A 25,812-nucleotide genomic window follows, 5' to 3' on the forward strand; every position below is an offset into this window, starting at 1 on the left:
CAGTAGGGAGGTTGGGTTAAGATGATTTTCTTATTCACTTGTAGAGGCGACAGTTTTGACCGTGCTAAGAAGAGAAATGCTAGGGATCTCAGATAGAATCTAGTTAAACAACGAAGATGGCCTGGAGTGCCAGACCTCTCACCAGCAACACATGCCGGGGCCACGCCAGCTGGGCATACGGCGCGGGCCGACCAAGCCATCTGGAAGCTTTGTGCTAGAAAACATCAACCTTTCATCTATGTACGTGCTGAAGGGTGAAGTTTATAGTCAAAAAAGATTTCTTCCCTTACAACGTAGTTTTGTCTTGTTTTTTTTTGTTTTTTTTTTTTTCAACGTTTATTTATTTTTGGGACAGAGAGAGACAGAGCATGAACGGGGGAGGGGCAGAGAGAGAGGGAGACACAGAATCGGAAACAGGCTCCAGGCTCTGAGCCATCAGCCCAGAGCCCGACGCGGGGCTCGAACTCACGGACCGCGAGATCGTGACCTGGCTGAAGTCGGACGCTTAACCGACTGCGCCACCCAGGCGCCCCTAGTTTTGTCTTGTTTTTATCATTTCATCTTACATGGGGAGGCACATGCGTCCTTTAAGACGCCACCGGGTTTATGTGAGTACCCCCAAAACACTCACACTCCTCACTCTGGGACACTAGCTGCCCAAAGCAGGGGCAGCCCATCTTGCATTCCTCCCAGTTAAAACTGTCCTCCCAGTAGTCATACTTGCACGTGATGAGCCTGAGCATAAGCCCGCTCAAAAGCAGCCGTGCACCCTCACCCATCCGCGCTCATGCTTCTTCTGGTCTTTTTCCTAACCTTTAAAAAAATTTTTTTTTACATTTATTTATTTTTGATAGAGAGAGACAGAGCACAAGTGGGGGAGGGGCAGAGAAAGAAGGAGACACAGAAACCGAAGCAGGCGCCAGGCTCCGAGCTGTCAGCACAGAGCCCGACGTGGGGCTCGAACTCACGAACTAGGAGATCATGACCTGAGCTGAAGTCGGATGCCTAACCGGCTGAGCCACCCAGGTGCCCCTTTTTCCTAATCTTTAAAAAATATCCCCAAAAAACGAACTTGAAGAGCAGCCATGGGATCATGAAATAAAAAGTCAAAGACACAACGGTCGTTCAGTACTACAGAGCAGACCGCTTCTGTCTCCCCTAGACCACTTCTCTTCCCTCCCCACTACACCTGAGCCTCTAGCTCATCTACCCAGGCTCAGCCCTGCCTCTGTTTGTTCTTGCTGCGCCTGCTGTCCAGAGCCTTCTTCCTCACCTCCCCGGCTGGACTATTCTTCAGCTTAGAGGCTGAAGGGCGAGGTAGGAGTGGTCCCAAACAGACCAACGCACACTTGTGATGCACCTGCTCCTTCCTCTTGTTGCTTTTCACCCGTGCGTTTCCTTACTGTTTGCTCAACTGTAAGCCCTGAGATCCTGCCGCCCCGCCTACCACCACTGAACATGGTGGAAGCATGTGGAAGCATTGATGAAAGAGGCATCGGGCACAGAAATACTAGTGCTGCTCCCCTCTTCTGCATCGGTAAGTCCAGATGAGGCAATGCACTAACATCTAGAAGCATTAAGGTGCCCGAAGACAGAATTTGGGGCAGAGCAGAGTCCCTGGACCTTGGAAATTCACTAATGGGAATCTCAGCTCGTCACTAATTAGCTACATGGCCTTAGGCAAATCATTTAACCTCGCTGAGTTTCAGTTTCCTCATCCGTTAAGCAAGAAGAATCACACCTCGCTCAAAATACTGTTTTATGGACGAACCGGGTAATTGATAAGGTATCCAGTCCAGCATCCAGCTGCTCGATAAACACTGCTATCCTCTCCTGTACTTGCCGCCTAACTTCCCTTTGGGAGCAAATGTGACATTACCAACAAGAAAATAGAACTTTCAGGAATACATCAGAAGGAAGAAATGGAGAGAAAAGCACAAGAAAGAGGTAGCAGAATTATCTTTAAAGGAAAAATGTATCTAAAAGGGCAGGAGAGTTTTAACACACGAGCAAACAGGAACCTTGCTAAATGTGCTATTTCCATTTGCATGAGGTCTGTTTTTGTGGCTGACTAGAAACCCTCATTGCATAATGCCATAGAAGGCAGCTGTGCTCTCAAAAAGGTTTGGTGTAGTTATAGTAGGAGCTGGTAAAACAGTGCCAAAAGTCTCTTGGCTCAGGATGAATTCCCACAAGTGTCCTTGAATCTGTTAACTATGCAAAGATGGCTTTGCATCAATGGAAAATATAGGCATTGCATAGTCTGCCTTGAGGCTTACTCTCAAAATCACTACAGCCATGGTATAAACATTTCTTCAAAAAATATTTTTTTTTAGTTTATTTTTGAGAGAGAGAGAGAGAGCAGGGGAGGGGCAGAGAGAGACACAGACACAGAATCTGAAACAAGCTCCAGGCTCAGAGCTGTCAGCACAAAGCCCCATGCAGGGTTTGAACTCACAAACAGCGAGATCATGACCTGAGCCAAGGTGGGACACAACCAACGGAGCCACCCAGGCACTCCTACACATTTCTTTTTCTTAAAACACATCTCAGAGAAAGCCAGCTGCCAAGGGTAATATAATTTGAAAATTAAAATTACCATTCAAACATTGACAACAGTCACACATCTGAGATCACCACTGGGGTTCCTCATAAACTTCTCAAAGTGAGCATGTCCAGCATGGAATTCTGGTCTCCCCTCAACACAGCCCCAGACCTGCTGTCCCCACAGTCCTCCCCATCTCACTTCCTGGCAACTCTATCCTTGTAGCAGTGCCAGTGAAAACCCTCAGCCCCATCCAGTCTCCTCTCGTTCACATGCCTCATATTCCACCTACCCCATCAGCTTCACTCTACAAATGTCTGGAATCGGACCACTTTTCCCTACTCCCCTGCTGCATCCTGGTCCAGGCCACCAGCACTCTCGCCTGGAGCATTGGCAAGATGGTGGTCTAGCTCCCCGCACCCCCTCCTCTGCCCCCTACAGTCTACTATGGGTACTGCATCCAGGGTACCGTAAGACAAAAGTCAGAGCAAGGGACTCCTCCCTCAAGCCCTAGGATAGCCACATGTGCCGTGAGAAGTAAAACCAAAGTACTTCCAATGACCCACAGGGCCCCGTGACATCACCGTCACATCTCGGGGCCTCCCCTTGCGGACCCCTGGCTCCCTCTGCTCCAGGCCTGCTCTCCCCGCTGCCCCCTGCTCTCCCTCACTACTGAGTGAGTCAGTATCACTGACTGATGGGTTTTCCTCCTCACCTCCTTCGAGGTGACTTCCTTAAGAAGGTCTTCTTTGACTGCCTTTTTAAAAATTGCAGTGCCTCCCAACATCCCCTCTCTTCTTCCTTCGGTTATCCTTCTCTGGACACATCATCTTCGAACGCCGTGTGTCACTCACCTATTTTATTCGGCGTCACCCCACTGAGTCCCCAGAACATGGGCTCTATGTGTGTTGTATTCGGTGCCGCATCCCCAGCCTCTAGAACTGTGTCCAGCACACCCTGGATAGATGCTCCACTGAAAAACTGCTCTATCACATCAGGGGCTGCTATCACACCAGCCAACTAAAGCGCCACGGGGGCCAGGAAGGCTCTTACTGACTCTGTCCTCTCTCTCTCTGTCCCACCACGACTGAAGTTTTCTAGGTTTCTCAATATTTTTGCAAGAGATGTCAGGCTCCCATACTTTTTCTGACCACTAAAATCATACCACACGTGTGAACGATTCCATATCCTAAATTAAGAGAAGTGCACGTCAAATATAGTAAAAATTAAAAAAATAAATTAATACCCCTCCTCTACCATCACCTTCCTCTAATTAAACTGGAAGTCAGTAAGAAAACAACAAGCGACACTCACATGTTCACCATTAAAAAAAATTTTTTTTTAACGTTTATTTAGTTTTGAGAGACAGAGAGAGACAGAACCCGAGTGGGGAAGGGGCAGAGAGAGAGGGAGACACAGAATCAGAAGCAGGCTCCAGGCTCTGAGCTGTCAGCACAGAGCCCGACGCGGGCTCGAACCCACGGACTGTGAGATGATGACCTGAGCCGAAGTCGGGTGCTTAACCAACTGAGCCACCCAGGCACCCCATATGTTTACCATTTTTAAAAATATTTATTTATTTTGGGGAGAGCACCAGCGGGGGAGGGGCAGCAAGAGGGGGACAGAGGATCTGAAGCAGGCTCTGTGCTGACAGACTGACAGCAGTGAGCCTGATGTGGGGCTCGAACTCACAAACCGTGAGATAATGACCCGAGCTGGAGTCGGATGCTCAACCGACTTGAGCCACCCAGGCACCCCATATGCCGGTAACACATAGCGATCCAGTCTGTCCATGACTTAAACTGGACACAGCTATAGCTTCCTGGGAAGTATCTGAAGAGAGTTAAGGAAGGGACTATATGCAGGTCTGGGCAGGGGTGAGGGTCCTCTCAAGGCCCCCAGGGATTAGCAACACTAGAAGGCCCCTATCAACCCCAGAGCTGAAGGGCAAGAGAAGGGAACTGTCACCACAGTAAGTAAAAGCTTGGTGTTCTGGAACATGGAAAGGGGCTCCTCCAGCAGGAGCTAATAGAGAGAGGGAATGGGGGCTCAGGCAGGGAGGGAGCAAGGGTGTGGGAAAGCAGAGGAGGGCTCCGACTTCTCTCTTCTCTGTCCTATTATCTCCTGCCAGTAGTCAAACCCAACCTGAAGCCAGAGGGCAAGGAAGGCTGGCTTCCCTTGACACAGCCCAAGAAGGTCTAGGAAGATGGGAGACTGATCCGGAGGGATGAACAGAGAATGTCTGGCACACCCCCAGTGGAGGTCCTGGAGTCTTGACCAATCCAGGATGGGCATGGAAAGGGAGCCTGGATAAGGGCCGAGAGTTTTCCTGGTTTCTCCTCACTGTTAGCTGTTAGGAGCCAAGTCTGTGTCACGGAAATGCTGCCCTGGGTGGAACATTGGAAGGAGGGGGGCGGTTAACAGCTCCCAACCTACGCACGAAGTGCCCTTTCCAAAGCAAATGGTCTTCGGTACCCAACACGCAAAAACCGAGATGCAATTGCTGTGTGGTATGGCCAGAGAATTTTTTAGAAAGTCTCCATTTCTGCTACCTTCAAGGTGGCCCTGAAGAACTTCCCTAGGCCCATGATTAGAGTTTTGAGAACCCAACTCTCCCTGAGGTGATTTCAAATGCATAACAAGTGACCAATCAGTGAGCGATTATAGAAAATACCGACAAAGTTCCAGGTGCCACCAGCCCCGCTTCCTCCCAACAGCCACACAAAGGAAGTATTCACTGCTCAGTTGAGGTAATGTGCCCAAACTGGCATTGCCCAATCTGCCCAGTCTGCCCTAACAGGTGCCAAAGCCCGCATAGTTTTAGAATTTCATCCAAATTAAAAATTCTTGGGGCGCCTGGGTGGCGCAGTCGGTTGAGCGTCTGACTTCAGCCAGGTCACGATCTCGCGGTCCGTGAGTTCGAGCCCCGCGTCGGGCTCTGGGCTGATGGCTCAGAGCCTGGAGCCTGTTTCCGATTCTGTGTCTCCCTCTCTCTCTGCCCCTCCCCCGTTCATGCTCTGTCTCTCTCTGTCCCAAAAATAAATAAACTTTAAAAAAAAAAAAAATTCTTAAACCTCTGACTTCAGGTTACCTGTAACAAAATGGATCCCTCCTTCTTCAACTCATTTGAATCGATGGAGATTGCGCAGGCGCGTCCACTGAGCCTTCACGGAACGAGTTTGAAAAGCACCTGGCTTCTGGATTAAGTTCTATCAATGATTTACTTTGTGGCCTGAGGCAATACTCAATTTCTCAGCTGTCTGTATCTCTTTAAATACAATGACCCTTCATCCAAACCTGTCAGGGATATATGGAAGTGAATTACTTAATATGTGTCCTTCCTGTCTTTTCTACAGGCTCTGCTTCCCCAACCACCTCCTGCGCATTTTGCCCAAAGCAAGAACACAGTAGTGTAGAAAGCACATCTGTCAGACGCATCTGGAGTCAAGTGGGAGACCTTCAATGGCGAACCATTTGAACTTGGATGATTTAACCAACCTTGTTTGTGCCCTTGTGTGCATCATCTGTAAACGTGGACACTAGGAAAGCCTGGGCTCACACAGTTGCTGGGTGATAAAATGAGAATGTGTGTGCAAAGCCCTCAGGATATTAATCTGGAATAGAATAACCACTTGAAAGCCGATGTAATCATTATCATCATTATAATCCTCACTATCATTTTTCATAGGTGGTTCTAAGTAGAATTGGTGAAAATGCAAAATTTCTTTGAGCATTCTCTAGAATTATTCTATGACCTTAAAATAATTCTCCTTTTTTTAAGTCTTGATAAGCAGAGTTGAAAATAACACAAATGGATATTATGATCTCCACCAAACTTGATTAATAGCTCTCATAGATAATAAAACCCAAGTTACTGAAAAGCTGGGTCAAGCTACATAGACTTGATTAGGGTACAAGAAAGGTATACTACGGGAAATTTGGGGGCAAGAGGATTTCATTTTGGACTATATGAAAAAGATATAATTCATGACAACAAAGTAAATCTGTTTGTGAATGAATGGTACCCAAAATACAGGTTAAAAAAATAAACAGTTTCATGAACGATAAAATACCCCACACACTTCTTTGAGCTCAGGGATCTGGTGAAAGCTTCCTGAAGCTTCTACCCAGCATTCACACTATGAAGTACCCCAGCCCTCAACTGTAAAGTCTTCTGATACTCAGGAAGCTCCACCAGGCAGGGACCAGCCCTCCCTCCCCCCCACCCACCCCTCCCCGGGCCCCGGAGAGTTGGCACAGTGCCAAGCACACAAAAAAACGCCTTGTCACAATGTTTGCTTTGATAAATGACCGATTATCTGGCAAATCAGATCAGAGACCATGTCCATTTCCCAGGCAACCACTCAGTGCATCAGCAACATGCCTACGACCTTCCTGTATTTGGTCCCCAAGGCCATCTACTGATATCCACAATTATAAAAAAACATCTTACAATCTTATTCTGGTTGGTACAGATAAACCACAGCAGTCTTACATTTCTGATCTCACAGAAACAGACAGGCTTTGCTCAGCCGGTCCCGCCCCATCACTACTTTGTATCAATATTTTAAATCAAACTTTTAAACCATTAAAGTTCTGGAACACACCATCTACTTCACATTAACACTGTAGCCACAGTGTAGTTCCTATGAGTAGCAGGTATCCAATAAACATTTACTGAAGGGAGGGATGGAGGGAAGAAAGAAAGGTGGAAAACACACTTACCTAGGTTCCTGAATTGTCCCACATTTGAATGAGGAGGTAGGAAAACAGATCTATGGGACACATCCAGAAACGGTACCAAGTTTTCTAGGGGCCTCACTTAATCCTTACAACAGTCCTAGGAGAGGGTATCTCACTCACCCATTTTAAGGATGCAGAAACTCAGGTACAGAGAAGTTAAATAGTTTCCTGAGCATCCCCCAGCCAGTAAGTTTCAGAGCCAAGATTTAAACAGTACCAGAGATATACTGTAGTACGGCCCTACTATCTGGACACCCAAAACATCATTAGTGTTTTCATTTATAGAAAAGAAAATTAAACCCAAACTAGCTAAATGACCACTAAAAAAAAAAAAAAAAAATCACATGCTGGGGCACCTGGGTGGCTCAGCTGGTTGAGTGTCCAACTCTTGATTTCAGCTCAGGTCATGATCCCAGGGTTGTGGGATCAAGTCCCGGGCTGGGCTCCACGCTGAGCATGGAGTCTGCTTAAGAGTCTCTCTCTCTCTCTCTCTCTCTCTCTCTCTCTGCCCCTTTATCCTACTCATGCTCTCTCTCTCTCTTAAAAAAATAATGTTTAAAAAGTCACATGCCATCTACAGGTGCAAGACCCAGTGCATCTCCTCGGTCACTACCTTAGAACACTAGAAAATAAGGACCTCTATCTGTTCTCATACATGAATATAAGTTTATGCTACAGGCTTTCTATCATCTTTCTAACTTCAACCCAGAATTCCACTGAAAATACAATCGCAACATTCGCATAGCACCTTGTGATTTATAAAAACAATTTTATCTATAATACCCTCCCTGTGACATACGAGATGCAGGTAACATCACCTGCTGTCAAAGACAAGGGCCATCTTAGTGACAGGCAGCCCAGAGATGCCCTCAGCGACACATCACAGCTCAAAGCGCCCAGGAACACAGGGAGGCAACTTTCAAAGACCACAGCTTCTGCCACCAGTGGTTCCAAAGGAAGAAATTTCAAAAATGATTATTTTCTCCTCCAGACTGGAAATGTAAGGACATATAACGTGAATAAATACAATTCTTATCAATTCTCAAGGAGATCAACCATTTACGGAGAAGGTCTCAACATCCTTCTTCTCTCTCCCTCACTTTTGCTTTTAAAAGCCTTTGGGCAATACAAGGAGAAAAGTATTTGCTTATTGAAATTGTGGGCACACCAATCTGCTGAACATCTCAGGAGCTGTTGGCTAACTAGACTTTTGTATTTCTTGCCAGAATTATACCACAGCTCATAAACCGATTATGTTAATATCATTGAAAGATATAACACAGAGTCCCCAGCAGAGCATTTTCCCCAAAACTCAAAAGAACATCTAGGTCGTCAGACTTCAGAAAACTGATTTAAAATCTTACTTAGCAGGCACATACCTCTGCAGTGGGTCTCATTCTTGGCTGAACACTACAATCACTCGGAGAGATTTAAAAAACACCAATGCTCAAGTTCCACCTGTGAAGATGCTGATTTAATTGTCCTGGGGTGAGGTCTGGACGCTGGGACTTTTAAAAGCCCTCCCAGTGACTCCACCGAACATCCGAGGTTGAGACCCACAGGTACAGAAAGCAAGGGGCACACCTGTCTGCTCAACTAAGTGACTCACAGATGCTAATGACCATGAACAACTTCACAATTAGTAATTAGCTGATAACATGAGTTTAAATTTTCAGACACAATCTTTCGCTGCATAATTGAAATTGTTCTCCTGGTCTTCCTGACATCGCCATACCAATTTAATCTGGAAATTCAGATGAATACAAAAATGCACTTTAAAAGTACTCAAATCCATGCAGCACTTACAAATACAAGAAAGAGATTTACAGATATAGAAATACAAAGTCACATGTAATCGTTATAAGCACTAGGAGGTATTAGTTTTCTCTTGCTGCTATAACAAGTTATCCCAACCTTAGTGGCTTAAGACAACATGAATTTATTCTTACGGTTCTGGAGGCCAGAGGGGCCTCTTCTGAGGCCAGACTCAAAAGAGCCTCCCTAACCCAAAGTCAAGGTGTGGGCATGGCTGGTTCCTTCTGAAGGCCCTGAGGGGAGAATCTGTTCCTTGCTTTTTTCAGCCTCTAGAGGCCACCTGCATTGTTTGACCCATGCATGGCTCCTTCGCTGCCTCCGTCTCCTCAGGAAGGACCCTTGCGATTACTTTAGACCCACACAGATAATCCAGGATAACCTCTCCATTTCCAGATCCCTAATCGCTTCTACAAAGTCCCTTTTGCCATGTAAGGTAACATTCACAGGTTCGGGGGATCGGGACAAGGATATCTTGGGGGGGCCATTATTCAGCCTGCCCCAGAATAAGGCAAATGTCACCACTACCATCCTGCCCGTCGCCCCTGCCCACCATCCTTATTTTTCAGTTAAAACTCAGACTCAGAGCTGCATGACTTAACCAGGTCTCATGTCTGGGGCCGGGCTGAATTTAAATCTGATCTCATATTTCTAAGTCCCACTTTCCCTCTGCCGCAAGTGTTGCTTCCCCACACTAAGGTGATGTTTGCAATATTACTTTCCTTTCCAAGCTCTCACCACACTGCTAACAAGAAGTGTTTTCACTCAGCCTCAGTCATTATCTCAGTTCCTCAGCCAGTACATGCCAAGTGGAAACTTCCATGCACTACCACTGGTAAACACGCTTCAAGCCAGACCCCTTCCCTACGGCCGGAAGAACCAGCAAGCCCACTGAGGCAGTAATCCATTATACAGACTATGATGTCATAGCTATCTCAGTGTTAGCTGCGCAAGAAAGTACATGCAGAGAAAAAGCGAGCTCTCAGTTTGAAGAAACCAAAACAATCTGAACTTGCTAAGACATATACATATATAACACCCATCTCGAGAAAAATTTATAAGTGATGTCCATAGCCTGCACGCTTGAAACCAGCATGATGCCCCTATATCCTGCATGCTATTCAGAATTACCTTCTGTCTTCTTAACTGAGGACGTGGTATGTATTTAGAATCTCTGTGGTTTTTCTGGAAGGTGGTATTATTTTAGCTAGAGTCATCAGGAAGCAGTGGGTAAGGCTTTTCTACACAAAGGACGTTCTCATATGATGGTCACACTTTCACTGATGCCTTGGGGTCACACATACCCCTCCTCCCAAGCACATCAGGGAGAGAAGAACCTGGTGCTGAATCATAGCCACTTTAACAATGGGAGAAAGTAAACAAGCCAAGCAAATCTCACTGCCAAGCTTATACCTTGCCTGAGTCTGTGTTCAATCTGATGTGAAAATGGTAGGTCAGGGAAAAAAAAAAAATATCACTGCTGCATCAGAAGGCAACTGGTATAATGCGAGCAAGTTACATGATTTACCTGAACTAAGATAACTCATCGACTCCTTACCCAAAACTATAACATAACAACAAACAGGGCTTTAAAGATCATGTGGAATAATTCAAACAACCAGAATAGTATATTTTAAATAAGCTAATGTGGTGGGAGACAGGAGGAATACTGAAATAGATTTCGTGGTTTTATTCATGCCAAATCCAGGCTCTGAAGCGATCATTTTATACAATTATAACCAATATTTTGGAATGATTCTTAGGGGCAGCAAGATCCCCTGACAACTAGGAGTCACTTTGGGCCACTAATTCAGAAAAGTACACCAATGCATTTTTAAAGCTTTTCAACAAGGTAGCTTTACATGGGAGTTCTGGTTTACCAGGAGTCAACCATAAACTTGTAATAAAATGAGGATGTTCTAATCCATGTGACTCAGGTATAAGCTGGCTAAACTAAGAGAGAACACACCTGCTAAGTATTCTTCACTCCATGTTTCCCTACATCCAGGTGGTTGAAGAGCCCTGGGTTCGTGTTCTGGTTCCGCCATTAATTCACCTGGACCAGCCACTCAACTCCTCTGGGCCTCAGGGTTCTCACTGGTTAAGGTGAGAGGGCTGGACAAGATGACCTCCAAGGGCTCCTCCAATGGTGACTCTAGAAGCTCCCAAAAAGAGCCATTGACAAAGCTTACTGGCTGACTTCTATCTGGAATTAGATTCCAACTGAGTTGGTAAATAAACTAAAGACATGACACTGATGGTCAAGACCCTGAACAACAAAAAGCTGGAGAACAACATGGTGAAATAGAAAATTGGGTCCCTCTCCTGAGAAAGCTACAAAGCCTGGGGGTCCCGAGAGTTTATTTCAAAGACTCCTGAGGGTGCTCATACAACAACCCTGCAGGAGGGTCCTCATTTTCAGGACGCCTCCAGGGCTCAGAACCTCCCAAGAGACAGAGAAGGGATGTGCGAGAATGGGGAGAGGGGTCAACCGTGAGCTGGGGATTCCACCCAAAGCATCATCGGAGCATCATCACTAGGGCCCCTTCTGGCCACTGGGGGTCCAGTATAGCGTTCAAGGTCAGTCTGAGGCAGGGATGGCTATTCATTATGAGCTGGAGACTGAGTGGTTAGGAATTTGCTGCACCTTCTTCCTTCTGTCCTTACCTGGGCTGGGGAAAGGGGACAGTAAAGCAACCTGCATCCTCTTGAAAGTCTGCAAAATTAGCCACAGAAAATGAAAAGTGGATTCACAGAGCTGCTGAGCTCTCCCGGGATTCAGGTCCCCGAAGAGCTAGTTCCATGAAACAAATGTGCCTGCTTACGTGGGAGAGCCCAGAAAACAAGTGACAGGAAAATTGAAGACTTGCTATAAAACTCATCTTCAAAAAGCCATAATTATCACAATCGTGTCACCTAAGCATTATTTACAAACATCCTTCTGCACAATTTCTCCTCTTTGAACAGCCCTCGTCTAGATATAGCGCCATTACTCAGGGCAACATTTTAGATTAATTAAGTAGTAAAACACGGGAAAACAAGCGTTTTTCAATCAAAACTCTGGAGTGAATATAATTTAAATAAGATGCAGGGGAATGGGCATAAAAGGGGGAGAAGCTGACTTTTTACCTTTGTGCTGATAACCCCTACTTACCAGTTGTATAACATATCAGTTTCCAGTGTTGTGTCCATGACCCAATACCGTAAAAGGGAGAAAGTGTACAATTTTCCCTATTTTGCAGATGGGAAAACCGAGATTCTAAGGAAATTAAATGATTCATCCAAAGGCGAGGCACCCAACTCCCGACCACCCACCTCCTTATTTCGATGCCTCCCTCAGGACATGAAGCACTGTCCATGTGATTTTGTTTTCATGGTGACACTAAAATAATTTTTGCATCAAAAGCTGTCATACATTCCATCTGGGCCTTGCTTTTGAACCTTTAGGGCCTCAGAATACTCTGGGTTGAGTCCTGGAAAAATGAAGTAAATTTTCAACACCTGCATCAACAGGGTTTTGCCTACAAGCAGAGACAGGCAAGAGAATGCTCCTCATTGTCTGTTGTTATTACTGCAATTCTCCTCATAACCTACCAATTACCTTTTTTACATTTTTATAAGTGAAGTGTAATTGACATACAATGTTATACTGGTTTCAGGTCTGTAACATAGTGACTCGACGACCCTATACATCACTCATTGCTCATCACGATAAGTGTCCTCACCATGCAACGTTATTATTCCCCACGCTGGACTTTTCATCCCCGTGACTTGTTTTATAACTGGAAGTTTGTATCTTTTAATTCCCTTCACCTGTTTTGTCCCCTCTCCCGCCCCCCTCCCCCTCTGGCAACCACCAGTTTGTTCTCTGTTTTCAGGAGTCTATTTCTGTTTTTGCTTGTTTGTTTTGTTTTTTAGATTCCACATATATGTGACATATGCCATTTGCCTTTGTCTGACTTGTTTCACCTAGCCTAAAATACCTTCTAGATCCGTCCACGTTGTCCCCAATGGCAAGATTTCATTCTTTTTTTTTATGACTGAGTAATATTCCATTGTGGGTACATGGATTTCTTTAATGCCCAGGCCTCATGGTTCATGGCCATGTTCTGCTTGTACGAAGCGGAAAAGTAGCACATAATTCCACATTACTTCCACGTCTTCCAGGCCCTGGCCAGCCAAAGACAGGGCTGTTTGCCTTTCTTCATTCTATTTTTGGACAGCACTCTATCACAAAACACCTCGCAGTCCCAGCCCTGTTAATCAATAGTCACTTAAGGTAAATTTGTCATGGAAGTGTATAAACATCTAGGTTCAACAGTGTTTTCCAGGGCGCCTGAGTGGTTCAGTTGGTTAAGCGTCCAACTCTTGATTTTGGCTCAGGTCATGATCTCACAGTTTGTGAGTTCAAACCCCGCTTCAGGCTCTGCATTCTCAATGCGTAGCCTGCTTGGAATTCTCTCTCTCCTTCTCTCTGCCCCTCTCCTGCTCATGCGCTCGCTCTTCCTCTCTCTGTCTCTCTCTCTCACACACACACACACACACACACACACACACAAAAGGAAAAAAAACTTGGGGCGCCTGGGTGGCTCAGTCGGTTAAGCATCTGACTTCAGCTAAGGTCATGATCTCACAGTTCACGGGTGGGAGCCCTACATCGGGCTCTGTGCTGACAGCTCAGAGCCTGGAGCCTGCTTCAGATTCTGTGTCTCCCTCTCTCTCTGCCCTTCCCCTGCTCTCTCTCTCTCTCTCAAAAATAAATAAACATTTAAAAAAAATTTATAAAAAAAAAGGAAAAAAACTTAAAAAAAAATTTTTTTTTTAAATAGCATTTTCCAAAATAATGCATTTGCCCTGTCACTTTAAGTCATCAGATAACTAAAACAACAGCAGCAGGAAAAACAGCCCCAGTCTATGCTCAGGCGGTGGGTGTGAGTTGAGCTTTATTTTTAGGATCTCTAAGTCTCCAAAGTCTATTGAAACGAGTGAAGCAGGGTAGGGTGATGGCTCTGTCCCACATGTGGTCTGTCTCAACTTGGAGTCAGGCTGCCCCAGGCCTCTTGTGTCACGAATGAATCCCTCCCACCTACGCCAGTTTCTAGGATCAACCCCAACCTTAGTGGAGACGCCTAGGTAACTCTGGTGCCATCCTCTGGGACCCCACCCGAGTCCCCCCCAGAATGCCGATTTGGCTAGGACATCCTGCCCGGGCTCCTCTACCTCCACGCACGTTCTTGATTCCTTAGGCTTCAGGTCTGAAGCTCACTGGACCCCTGGCTGCCCCTCCCTCCCCCAAGCACCTGGATCCACCACCCTTCCTTCAACCCTGTACTCTAGGACTGGGACTCTGTCCCTGAGATACCGCCACCTCTGGCAATACTCCCCGATTCTGCCGCCTTCAACTTCCCATTGCAACCCATTATCCCGAGGGGCCGCCGCCGAGTCCCCGACCTTCCCGCGGCCTCTCCATCGTATCGGACAGGTGGACTTCCTCCCAGGGCTCCCACGGGGCAAGTCCACCGCACTCCTCCCGGGCCTGGCTGGGCCGCAAGGACAAGACCGGCAGCTCTTCGACCAGCCCTCTGCATCTCAGACCACGTTCTTCTTTAAATGCCTCCGTTTTAGCCTATTTACTGGTGGACGCAGAGCGTCTGAGAGGCTGTCCTCATCACCAGCCCCTCACTATTTACTTGAGGTCTGCCAGCAGCCCGCATACAGCAACCTATTAATTGCCCTGCAGACATCATGATGCAGCAAATTTCACTATTTTCACACAGAGATGAGAAACCTAGGATCCCATTCTAACAAGAACCGTGCCTAAGTTCAGTTGGCGAGGTGGGGGCAAAATGAAAACTAACCCAGAGTCTCCCGGCTTCGTCTTACAGTATGAACTCTCTCTGGGGAAACCAGGTGTCTTACACACCGAGTTATGTCGATTACCCAGTGCAGGAGGGCAGAGGATGTCCTTTCTGGCTCATGTGGGCTAGCCCCCTATTATGGACATGCGCTGGGGCTCCCTGGCGAGCCCGTCACCTGCCTGCTGGACTCTGAGGCCACCGCATACTTGTTCCACTGCACAGAAGGGGACAGAGCACGCATTTGCTCAAATTCCCAACTCAGTACTTCTGATAAAACCAACTGTCTCCAATAAAATTGGAAGGACTTTGGTACTTCCCACCGGTACCATCGAAGCTTCTTGGTTTCAGGCTTAGTTGACTTAAGTGAAGTCGGCAACAGAGCATGAGAGGGCTGTTTGGTACTAATTCAAACTCTTGAGTTTCTTCCGAAGTGCAGCAGAGGCCTCACCGACCATGTTCTCAGAGGCCCTGCAACACAGTCTCTAGAAACATAATGTCACAGCTACTGATTCTGGAAAGAGCTGGGAGAGCTGCCTTCCTGTCCAGGGTGGCACGTGCTACCCCTCTGAAAAGGGACTTGAAGCTGTGGTGTGCATGAGTAGCAATCCACATGTGTGTGTGTGTGTGTGCGCGCGCGCGTGTGTGCGCGTGTGTGTGCGCATGTAGGGGGTGTTGAAGGGAGTCTCAAAAGAAGGTATGTTCGAGCCCTAGCCCCTCGTACCTCAGAATGTGGCCTTGCTGGGAATTAGGGCCTGCTGCACATGTCATTCGGTAAGATGAGGTCATGTTGATGAGAGGGCCTTGAATCCAACACCACTGGGGTGCTCGGCAAGAGGAGAAGAGACACCTGAGGAAAGAGGGTCCTGTGATGACACAGGCATGAGATGAGATGCATCTACGAGCCAAGGGTTGCCAGCAACATCAGGAGCTGGAAAAGGCAAGGAGTCGTCCTCCCCTACAGGTTTCAGGGGAGCGTCGCCCGGCTCTCACCTTGAATTCAGACTCCCAGCCTCCAGAGCTGTCAGACAAAAAATTACTGTTGTTTTAAGCCACTCAGTTCCTTGTACTTTGTCACGGCAGTCCTAGGAAATTAATATGAGGTGGAAATGAACAACCAAGGAATCACAAAAACCTCTCGATTTGGAAGCGGCGCCAAATAGGAAAGAGGAAATACAGGTTTGTGCTCAGGGGCATCCTTCGCACCAGGGCCACCCACCTGATTGAACTGGAGGAAGAAAGACAAGGTCCCGAGTCCCTCAGAGGAACCCTGCTTCCCCTAAGAAGGGAGACGAAGTAGGGGAAGGCCCTAAGTAGGGGAGGGAATGGAGGAGGAAGTCCTGCCTCCTCCAGCCTGAGCCTCGTGGCACCTCTCTGCCTCACATCCTTAAGAAGGTACTAGACAAGTGTCTTCATATCTATGATCTCATTTAACCATTATGCCCATTTGCGTAATAGAGAGGAGGGCAGGTATTATCATCCCCTTTTACAGACAAGGAAACTGAGGCTCAGACCAGACCACAGGCTGTCACAGATGACCATTCCAAAAATAACTTCAGCTGACACAGCAAAAGGCTTTCAAAAGAGGTAAGATGGGGGTGAATCTTGTTTGGGGAGGTGGGGGGAAGACAAGTTAAACAAAAGTTTAGACACCTTCCATGTCCAAATCAAATTTGCTGGCCTTGACACGTAGCCCCGTTACCCTTTTTTGAACATAACAACGTTCGCATAATGGTAGACACAATCTGCCAATTCTCTGGCCAGCTCTTTACATTAAAGTCTTTGAAGGGAAGAAACTGACCATGTTTTCCAGGCTTGAAATGTAAGGAGTCTGGCTTTTGTGTGCTATCTCACCGTGTGCTCTAAAATCTTCAAGCGCTGCCGTGTAACCACCCAGCCCCTGCCCAGCCGTCACCTGCACGAGGACGTGCCTTCCTGAAGCTGATCTTGAGTGTTTGAGAGGCCGGAGCTCCCACAGACTGTGTCCAACGACCTCGATGACTGCGCAAGCCCTATTCCAAAGCAGCACTTGGTAAGGCAGAAGAAGGCAGTGACGCAGAGAGATGGCAGGTGTCCCACGAAAGGACAGGATTGAAAGGGTTAAGCAGGAAAGCACTGGAGATAAGGACCTTGGTTGGGTGGGGAGCTCTGACTCTAATCAGCTTCCTTTTCCAAATATTTAAATCTCTCCCCTCTGGAAAACACCCAGTCACTGGCCATGGGGAAAACCTGATTTCTTCTTTCATCCCCCAGACCTGAACCAAGATGGTACCCCCAGTACCAGCCTCTCTGGGAAAACACGTCCGTGAGATGCCATTCCACGTGCTGTCGGCTTGAAAATATTAAACACCACTGAACAAAATTTAAGGTTTCTTTTTCAGATTTAAACGTCTACTTATTTCAAAATGAATTAGTGGCTCTCTGGGTTTCATAATGTTTAATTCATTAATGATAACTACAGCTCGAGAATTTGAAAGGAAATCGCTTCCAGGATAAAATTAAATGCGAAACTCTAAGCAGTGATTCATGGCTGTTCCTATCTAAATTACTAATCCATGTGACAAACCTGGTTGGCAGCACAAAAAAAGCAATACTATTTCCCCCCATTGCCTTTATATACTTTGCTGAATTGTTTTGCAAACTGCCTAAACCCAAGTCCTCAATAATTGCCTGCTAGCAGCCTCCATTCCGTTGTGGAATTTAGTACTTAGAGTCTCTATTGCCTCAGAGAGGTTCATAATGGACTAATACTTTTGTGCCTCAGAAAAGAGTTTTCTCGACATTAGAGTTTAGACATATAATCCGATGGATTTCCAAGGAAACTCATTTTAAATTAAAGGCAAATATCCGCATGATATCTGTCCACATCTCCCCAAAGAAACCCGCATGCAACTCTAAAAATGGCAATTTTCTTTCAGTTTGCAAGGAAGCCTAGCCAGCTAAGATCCAATTACATATCTCCCCGTTAGAACAATCGGGCACTGGAGTAACCACGCTGTCCAAAAGACAAGATAATATAATGCTTCTGAAGTTTCATCAAGCCCAGGTTACTCTGCTTCCTGAAATTTCTCTCAGGTCTGTTCCCGCAACCACTGCCTGGGTTCACAACCCAGCCTAGAGAGGAGAAGCAGGCAAAGATATTCCTGACCACACACACCGCCTCCAAAGGAACTCAGGGCTCCCACAGGGCACATATCTGGGATTTGATTCCAGATGGCCACAAAAATCCCTGCAAACCAGGTCCCCCCAGCCCCCGGCTCTGCCGCACTCCAACCGTCCTGTGTGCTGCCCCTAAGTGGCAAGTCAGATCCCCACCAGCCCTCAGGGGTGCCACTCCATGCCCGGGATTTACGTATGGTGACTCCTCTATCCTTGAGACGACTTGGGGAAGGTGTCCTCATCGTCCCCGTGTTGCAGAGCAAGAGACGGTGACAAGGATGTTCCAAACACCTGCCCAAGTCACAGCGCAAGTAACCGGCAGAGCTGGGATTCACACCCACACTTTCTGCCTAATTTCCCACGCTTTGAACCGTCTGATCAGGCCACTGCTTTGAATCCCCACTCACTGCTGACGACCAAGGGGGAGGGCCCACACAGCCGCCAGGCTCCATGGGTCCTTTGGTGATTTAGTTACATTTCCAGCCTCATCTGACCAACTCTTCTCCATCCACCTCCCTCCATCCACACGCTCTCCCTCTACCTCTCCTCCTACGACAGCCTCCACGTCCCCGCTGGGGTGGAGGGGTGGAGGGGGGAGGGTCTCTTCTCCCCATCTTTATGCACCTGGGGTGCCATGTTCTTTCCTTTAGTTGACCATTCACGACTTCCTACTAACACCAGGGACGCCCTTCGAGCATGTGTGTGACCTTCTCCAGCCCCAGCTCCGGCTTTCCCACGACCAGCTCCTGTGTTCCCACAGCTCAGCAAGGCCATGGGGAGATGGTCTGTAACCTCTGGAACTCACGAATGTGTTACGGCAAATCATCAGGGACATTTAAAAAAAAAAAAAAAAAAAAAAAAAAAGCAAAACCCAAAAACAAACAACAGGGGCTCAGGAGCTTGTCCCCAAATGACTCCTGCGTTCAGTCGCTTAAAAGTGAAGACGAGGGGATGGCAGATTTATGTGAACTTTTGAAACGCTCTGTCAGGGAATACTTTACCAATTAAGCATTCAAACACTGCAACCACATGAAGGAGAGATCACCTATCTATCTGCTCACCAGCTTGTGGCTTCATGCAACAAGCCTGCTTGGGATTTAAAATCAGCAAGAGATAATCTTCAGAATGGGAACTCAAGAGTCACCCAGGCATCACAAAAGCAAGGACTTGACAACTGGATCCACAACTCAGACTGCTTTTTATTGTTGTTTCCTAGCAGCGGGAGGGGGAGCAAAGAGACAGGTGAAGAATTTCCTTTTTAATTTTTAAGGAGGGAGGGCACCCACTCCCCGAAGCTCTTCTGTGGCCCCTGCCGCAGGGTGAAGGGATGTAAACCAGGCTGGTCTGCCCACGGTACCAGGCTTACCAGGCGGGCATCCATTCCTGACTAGGAAATCGGCACCAAATAAACCCCGATACCAGCAGCAACGCAGCGTGAGAAGCAAACGTAACAACCATAACTCACGGTAATAATTTAAAATATAAAATAATGCTCCTAAATCCCATAAAACGGGTACGAATGCACAATGCACGCAAATTCTCTGAGGAACCCCACGGTACTGGGAAAACACTTAAAACGCACATAAAAACACAACTCCGCCACTATGCAGAATTAACCTAAAACTACTTTGCTAGCTGAAACAGGCTCTATATTAAATCAGTTTTGCTCACCTTCTTAGAACTTAATGAGCCCCACAGGGTAGGGCACGGGGATGTGATTTGGATGCCCCAGCCTCCTTCACGAAACCTCCCAAGGAGACTCACAGTAACGGACGGAGCTGGGTTTTTCCAACCTCTCCCCATTTTCCTTGTATCCAGCACCGCCCTTCAGAACCTGCTGACCAGGGAGGTCAGCTTCAAGGGTCACTGTAGGCTTATAACACTATGTTCAGAGGTGTTTCTCCCAGGGACAAGCATTTTTTTTTTTTTTTTTTTAACTTAAATCCAAGTTAGTTGACATACAGCATAATAATGGTTTCAGGAGTAGAACCCAGTGACTCATCTCCCACATATGACACCCAGTGCTCATTCAAACAAGTGCCCTCCTTAATGCCCATCACCCATTTAGCTTAGCCCATCCCCCCACCCGCCTCCCCTCCAGCAACCCTCAGTTTGTTCTCTGGATTTCAGAGTCTCTTATTTTGCCTCCCTCTCCGTTTTTATCTTATTTTTCCTTCCCCTACGTTCATCTGTTGTGTTTCTCAAATTCCGCATGTGAGTGAAATCAGAGGATATCTTTCTTAAATAGTTTCCAACGTTTCCCTTTTCCTCCCAGCTTATTCAAGGTCTCCAGAGCAGCCACACCTGCCCAGGGTCAGCTCAGAGAATGCAGGATGGCGGGAGGTTGCAGCCTGATCCCTGTTAGCTGACCCTGCAGGGCACTTGCTGCCCGGAGCCTCCACAGAAGCCATTTCGGATCGCAAGGATAAGTGCGGGTTTTAGAAGTAACGTCAAAGTTGTCCACTAAATGGACAAAAAGTGCAAATCGGTAGCATGCCCTGCGCCTACACAGAGGAAAGAGGCAGAGCAGGAAAGTGTAGAGGGGAGTCAGGAGCAGGCATTACAAAAGCAGCTGTCTGAGAAGGTCAATGGCATACAGGAGGCTTCACACATGACTTAAAGCAGGTAAAGCGTTGCCTATACTTGAGGTTCTTAGAGTTCCCATGTTAGTAAACAGAAGAACTAAAAGTATTCATTGTTTATGAAAATACAGGTCTTGGGGCACCTGGGTGGCTGAGTCAGTTAACTGTCCAACTTCAGCTCTGGTCATGATCTCGCGGTCCAGGAGTTCCAGCCCCGCGTCGGGCTCTGCACTGACAGCGGGGAGCCTGCTTCAGATTCTGTGTCTCCCTCTATCTCCGCCCTTCCCTCGCTTGTGCTTGGTTTCTCTCTCTCTCAAACATAGACACTTTTTTCAAAATTTAAATATAGGTCTTTCATAAGATTTGAAATTCTTAGAAAGCATTTTTAGAATCTTCTAACACCTTGCAGGTAAGCTTGTTTGTTCCCTGAACATCTTAAGCCCGCCATTTCTTTGTAAGGATGATGCGCTAAAGGAAACCCCTGTCTTCACTATTTCAATTACCACGAAATCCTAGTGTGTAAAATCCACAGACATGGGAAATTTCTAACCTCAAATTTCAACTGCTAACTATACACACAACAATGATATAAAGACGAAATAAGAAAGCTTATAAGCATGTGTCTTGAACAGGCCACCATCACAACAGTGACAGTGTAATCAGGACTCACTATAAGCATCTACATTTTCTTTTTTTATTATTATTATTTTTTTAACATTTATTCACCTTTGAGAGACAGAGAGAGAGCATGAGTGGGGGGGCCGGGGGAGGAGGGAGGGCAGAGAGAGAGTAAGACCTAGAATCCAAAGCGGGCTCCAGGCTCCGAGCTGTTAGCACAGAGCCTGACATGGGGCTTGAACCCACGAACAGTGGGATCATGGCCTGAGCCGAAGTCGGACGCTTACCCGACTGAGTCACCCAGGTGCCCCAAGCATCTGTATTTTCTGATAGAGGCTTATACACTGAGCTGAATTTAATCCATGGGGAAAAAAACATGGGCAAGTCTATCAACCCAAGTTGGGCCTCACCACATATGGTCTCTCTCCACTGCTCCTAAACCTTGCTCTCTCTTGGAAAGAAATAATTTGGAAGTAAGGAAATACTGTTTTACTGGACCCACGTTTGACACTAATCTCCTGCTTTCAGGATTATAAAGAGGCTAGAGTGGGGGGTGGAGTTGACAGCACACAGGAACCCTTTGGTGGCCCAATGTCATTTGGGCCCTGACACTGGCCTACACACTCCAAAGAGAAACAGCCTTTACTGATCAGAGTCTGAGGATGGGATTTATTGTCGCAAATACACTCAAGGACGGATTTTAAAAAACACTTCATGTCATGTGTTCTGTCTCCTTGTCTCCCACACAGCTCTTTTCAACTAAGTGGCCTCACCTGCTCTGGTTTTCTTCTACCCAACAGAGAAAGTGCGGAGTGTTCCTTCCGTGTTTCCGGGTCTGTCCCCTCGCCTGTAGGCTCTGCACTGCTGGCTTGCTCCCCCGTTTCAGGAGAGACTTCACGGCCCCACCGTCTGCACTGCTCCCGAGTCCAGGCCGGGGCCTGTGTCTCAGCCAATGACGACCCATCCCCACTCCCTTTAGGTTTTACTCCAGGACGTCACTCTTCTTTCTCTCCCCTGCCTTTTTTTTAAGGATGTGGAAAGGAGAGGAGTTCTTGTAAGGTTAACCAAGCAAGAAAAAGGACCAAAGTCCTATTTTCCTGCCGGCATGTTTGGAGACCTGACCTCTTCACATCCAAGAAAAAGAAAAGTGAAGCCAAAGCAAGGGGCCAGCTTCATCCAAGGCCAATCGGTCCAGGTACAATGGAGTGTCTCAAGGTCTCCCCGTGTCCGCCCATCCGGCCCTGGTGTTGGTGCTCTCTCTCCTCCCACTACCCCACCCTCATCATACCTGCCCACTCCCTCTCTGCACCTGCGTCCCCGTGGGGCTGGCAAATGCTTGATCCAAGTGATTAGGTGACTGTGTCATCCTTCACACGGGCGCTCACATTTTAGCAAAGGATCCATGGACACAAAACCCAAAAGGAAAAGAAAAAGGAACTGATTTATAACGAACTGTCTTCATACCAGCTTCAGCCCTCAGACATACCATTTACTTTCTCTGGGCCTGCCTCTGATTCCTACCTCAGACTGCTGTTCTGAGAAGTAAGTAAGTGAACATATACATAATACTTAAAACAGCACCTGGCATCTTGCAAGGGCTCCATGCACATCACTTATCATCATTAACCATGACCTTCCCCATGACCTTCTGAAGTAAGTACTAACCGGTCTCATCTTAAATGAGGACACGGAAGGACTTGCTCAGGATCACAAGGCTGATGAATTAGCAGGGCAGGGATACAGCCCTCAGTCTACCAAGAGACCACGGTCCCCCTGCTCTTTTCACCACACCACAAGGAATGAATCTCTAATGGTAAAACCAAAGACACCCTGCAGGCCCATGGGGTAAGATCCCACTGAAAGGGTCCTATGGTTTGCTGATAGTGTACTACCAGAAGAAAAGGCTGGGCAGCTGGGGTAGACACAGAACGATTCCTGGAGCGTGACCAGGGTTGAACAGCATGGCACATTCCGTCAGGGCTAACTCAAGGCCCAGCTCTGAAGGGCAGACCTTGGGCTACCAACTTACCTCATTTGGGCTCAGCTTTTCCTGACTATAAAGTGGAACAATTTACTTGGGACGCTGTAAGTTCCTGACATCTGGAGGTGTTCTCAGCGGAAAATAAAACCTCTTATGGGGAAACTCCGTAAAGGGATCCTGCAGCAGGGAAGACAGCAAACCTGGGGATATAAGTTACTTCTAATGTTAGAAACGGGAGGCTTCACAAAACAATAGTCTAGAGATTAACAATGCTTATTAAAAAAAAGAAAAAAACCTGCCAGAGCCAAAAATATTACTAATGACCTTGATAATATCTGGTTAAAAGTTCCACATTAACTCTGAGCAGTGTAATTTTTAGTCTCCAAAATATTCCTGAAAACTCACCTATTTCCATTATATTATTACAAATCCATAATTAGGCCCCTTTCCTTTCTGGCTTGCTCTACATTTGAAAAGCATTCACTATTCTACTGACGCGGACTTCCCTCAAAATAACCTCATTATTCTATATTTCCACAATTATGTCATGGATATAATTACTACCATCATGATTTCAGCAGCTATTTGTTGCACTATAATTTCCAGATGAATTTCTGGTGTGGAAATAAAATAGCCACAATAAGATAATTAATTACAACTCTATTATGACTACAGCACAGAGTGACCGAAATTAAACCCCTGAAAGTTTTCGTATTTCATCTTTAATATCACGTTCGTCTTTGTAGCCAGCAAATCATTACTCTAAAGACGCTTATTGTTAGTATATTTTCTTTGTAATAGCCGCTGTTTCTTTTTATTGGTACTTTTCCATAACTACTAAGGCAAAGTCTGGAAAGACCACCGTATTGTGACGCTCTCAGTTACCAGTGCTGTCACCAATCACACTCAGGGTTTGCAAGCTGCTTCTGCCACTCGACAGCGTAATCTTGACCAAGCTACCAAACCTCCCCGTGTCTCAGTTTGCTCATCCAAAAAATGAGGCTAAACACGGAATCTGCTCCTAAATTATCGTGATAATTAGCTTGGATAACTCACACAGAGCTTTGCAAAATGCTCTGGACATAGTTACCGCCAAGCAAAGTTAGCAGTTACTTCTTTAACTTATAACGTCAATTCAAAGATATTCACTGTTTAAAATTTCACTCCAGGGGCACCTGGCTGGCTCAGTGGGTAGAGCGTGAGACTTGGATCTTGAGGGCGAGAGTTCGAGCCCCACGTTGGGCATAGAGCCTACCTAAAAACAATAAAATAGGGGCAGTTGGGTGGCTCAGTCCATTAAGCGTCAGACTTCAGCGGGGGTCATGATCTCACAGTTGCTGAGTTTGAGCCCTACGTTGGGCTCTCCGCTCGGAGCCCACTTCAGGTCTTCTGTCTCCCTTTCTCTCTGCCTCTCCCCCCCCTCGTGGTGCATGCTCTCTCTCTCTCTCTCAAAAATAAACAAACACTTAAAAAACCAAAATAAACTTTTATCAAAATGTTGCCATCTTCGTATGTCATCTCCAAATGCCACTGCCATTTGCTTCTTTTTCGGCCAATGTACTAAACTGATTATTCAACCACCACTTATGCACATCAGTCTACCTGACACAGTCTATAAAGTTCCTTCCTTCTCCATAACCCAAAGAAAGCAGACTCATTTTCTGAGACCACGGAACCAGCTAGAGCAGAGCGCAGGGCACCAGATTCGAACTAATCGGCACTGAATACTAGAGTTTTTGAGACCGATGGGGCAGAGATCATACTAGTAAACAAGCTCCACAAAAGGAAAAGGAGGCGCCTCTAGGTGGCTCAGTCGGCTAAGCGGCCGACTTCAGCTTGGGTCATGATCTCGCAGTTCGTGAGTTCGAGCCCCACTTGGGCTCTGTGCTGACAGCTCAGAGCCTGGAGCCTGCTTCGGATTCTGTGTCTCCCTCTCTCTCTGCCCCTCCCCGCTCGTGCTCTGTCTGTTTCTCTCTCAAAAATAAACATTAAAAAACAAAAGAGGGGTACCTGGGTGGCTCAGTCAGTTAGGTGTCTGACAAAAAAAAAAAAAAAAAAAAAAGGAAAAGGAAAGCCTCTCCTGTCCCCAAAAGACTTTCCTCATCTATCTAAACACGAAGCTTTACTCTGTATATTTGTGAGCACTCCACACACTATGCTAAATGAATTTCGTCTGATTAATTTAATTTTAGAAATAGAAAAACTAATTTCAGGCCTCTACTACTGTCCTACCCATTTAGGCTACAAGTATATTTTGGTTCCTGAAAATCTACCCTCAACTTCTTCCATGAAACCGAAGGCCACACTACAGGGCCATTCGCCCCCGTACGATCCCCTTGCTGTTAGTTTCACAGCGCGTTAACTGACCAGAGAGAGAAGAATCAATCAAGACAGTCAATGTATCTTCTGAGTAGAATACAAGCTAAGCCACGGGTGGTAACCGACATATCATACTTCCAATTGCCAATACAAGACTCAACTACCAAGATACAGGACCCCAAAGAGAAAAGAAAACTT

General features: G+C 46.6%; 1 protein-coding gene across 6 annotated transcripts in view; it reads right to left on the reverse strand.

The window, feature by feature from the left end:
- Positions 1–25,812, reverse strand: part of RNF152 (ring finger protein 152) — an 80,247-nt gene that overhangs the window by 37,323 nt on the left and 17,112 nt on the right. The window contains exon 2 of one of the 6 annotated variants that reach the window (XM_045459420.1): positions 15,680–15,805. The exons of the other annotated variants lie outside the window; for them this stretch is intronic. The gene's annotated coding sequence lies outside the window, so the exon portion shown is untranslated. The remainder of the gene's footprint in view (positions 1–15,679; positions 15,806–25,812) is intronic. 6 annotated transcript variants of the gene reach the window in all.

This window comes from Leopardus geoffroyi, chromosome D3 (genome assembly GCF_018350155.1).
Source record: "Leopardus geoffroyi isolate Oge1 chromosome D3, O.geoffroyi_Oge1_pat1.0, whole genome shotgun sequence".
Classification (NCBI taxonomy): Eukaryota; Metazoa; Chordata; class Mammalia; order Carnivora; family Felidae; genus Leopardus; species Leopardus geoffroyi.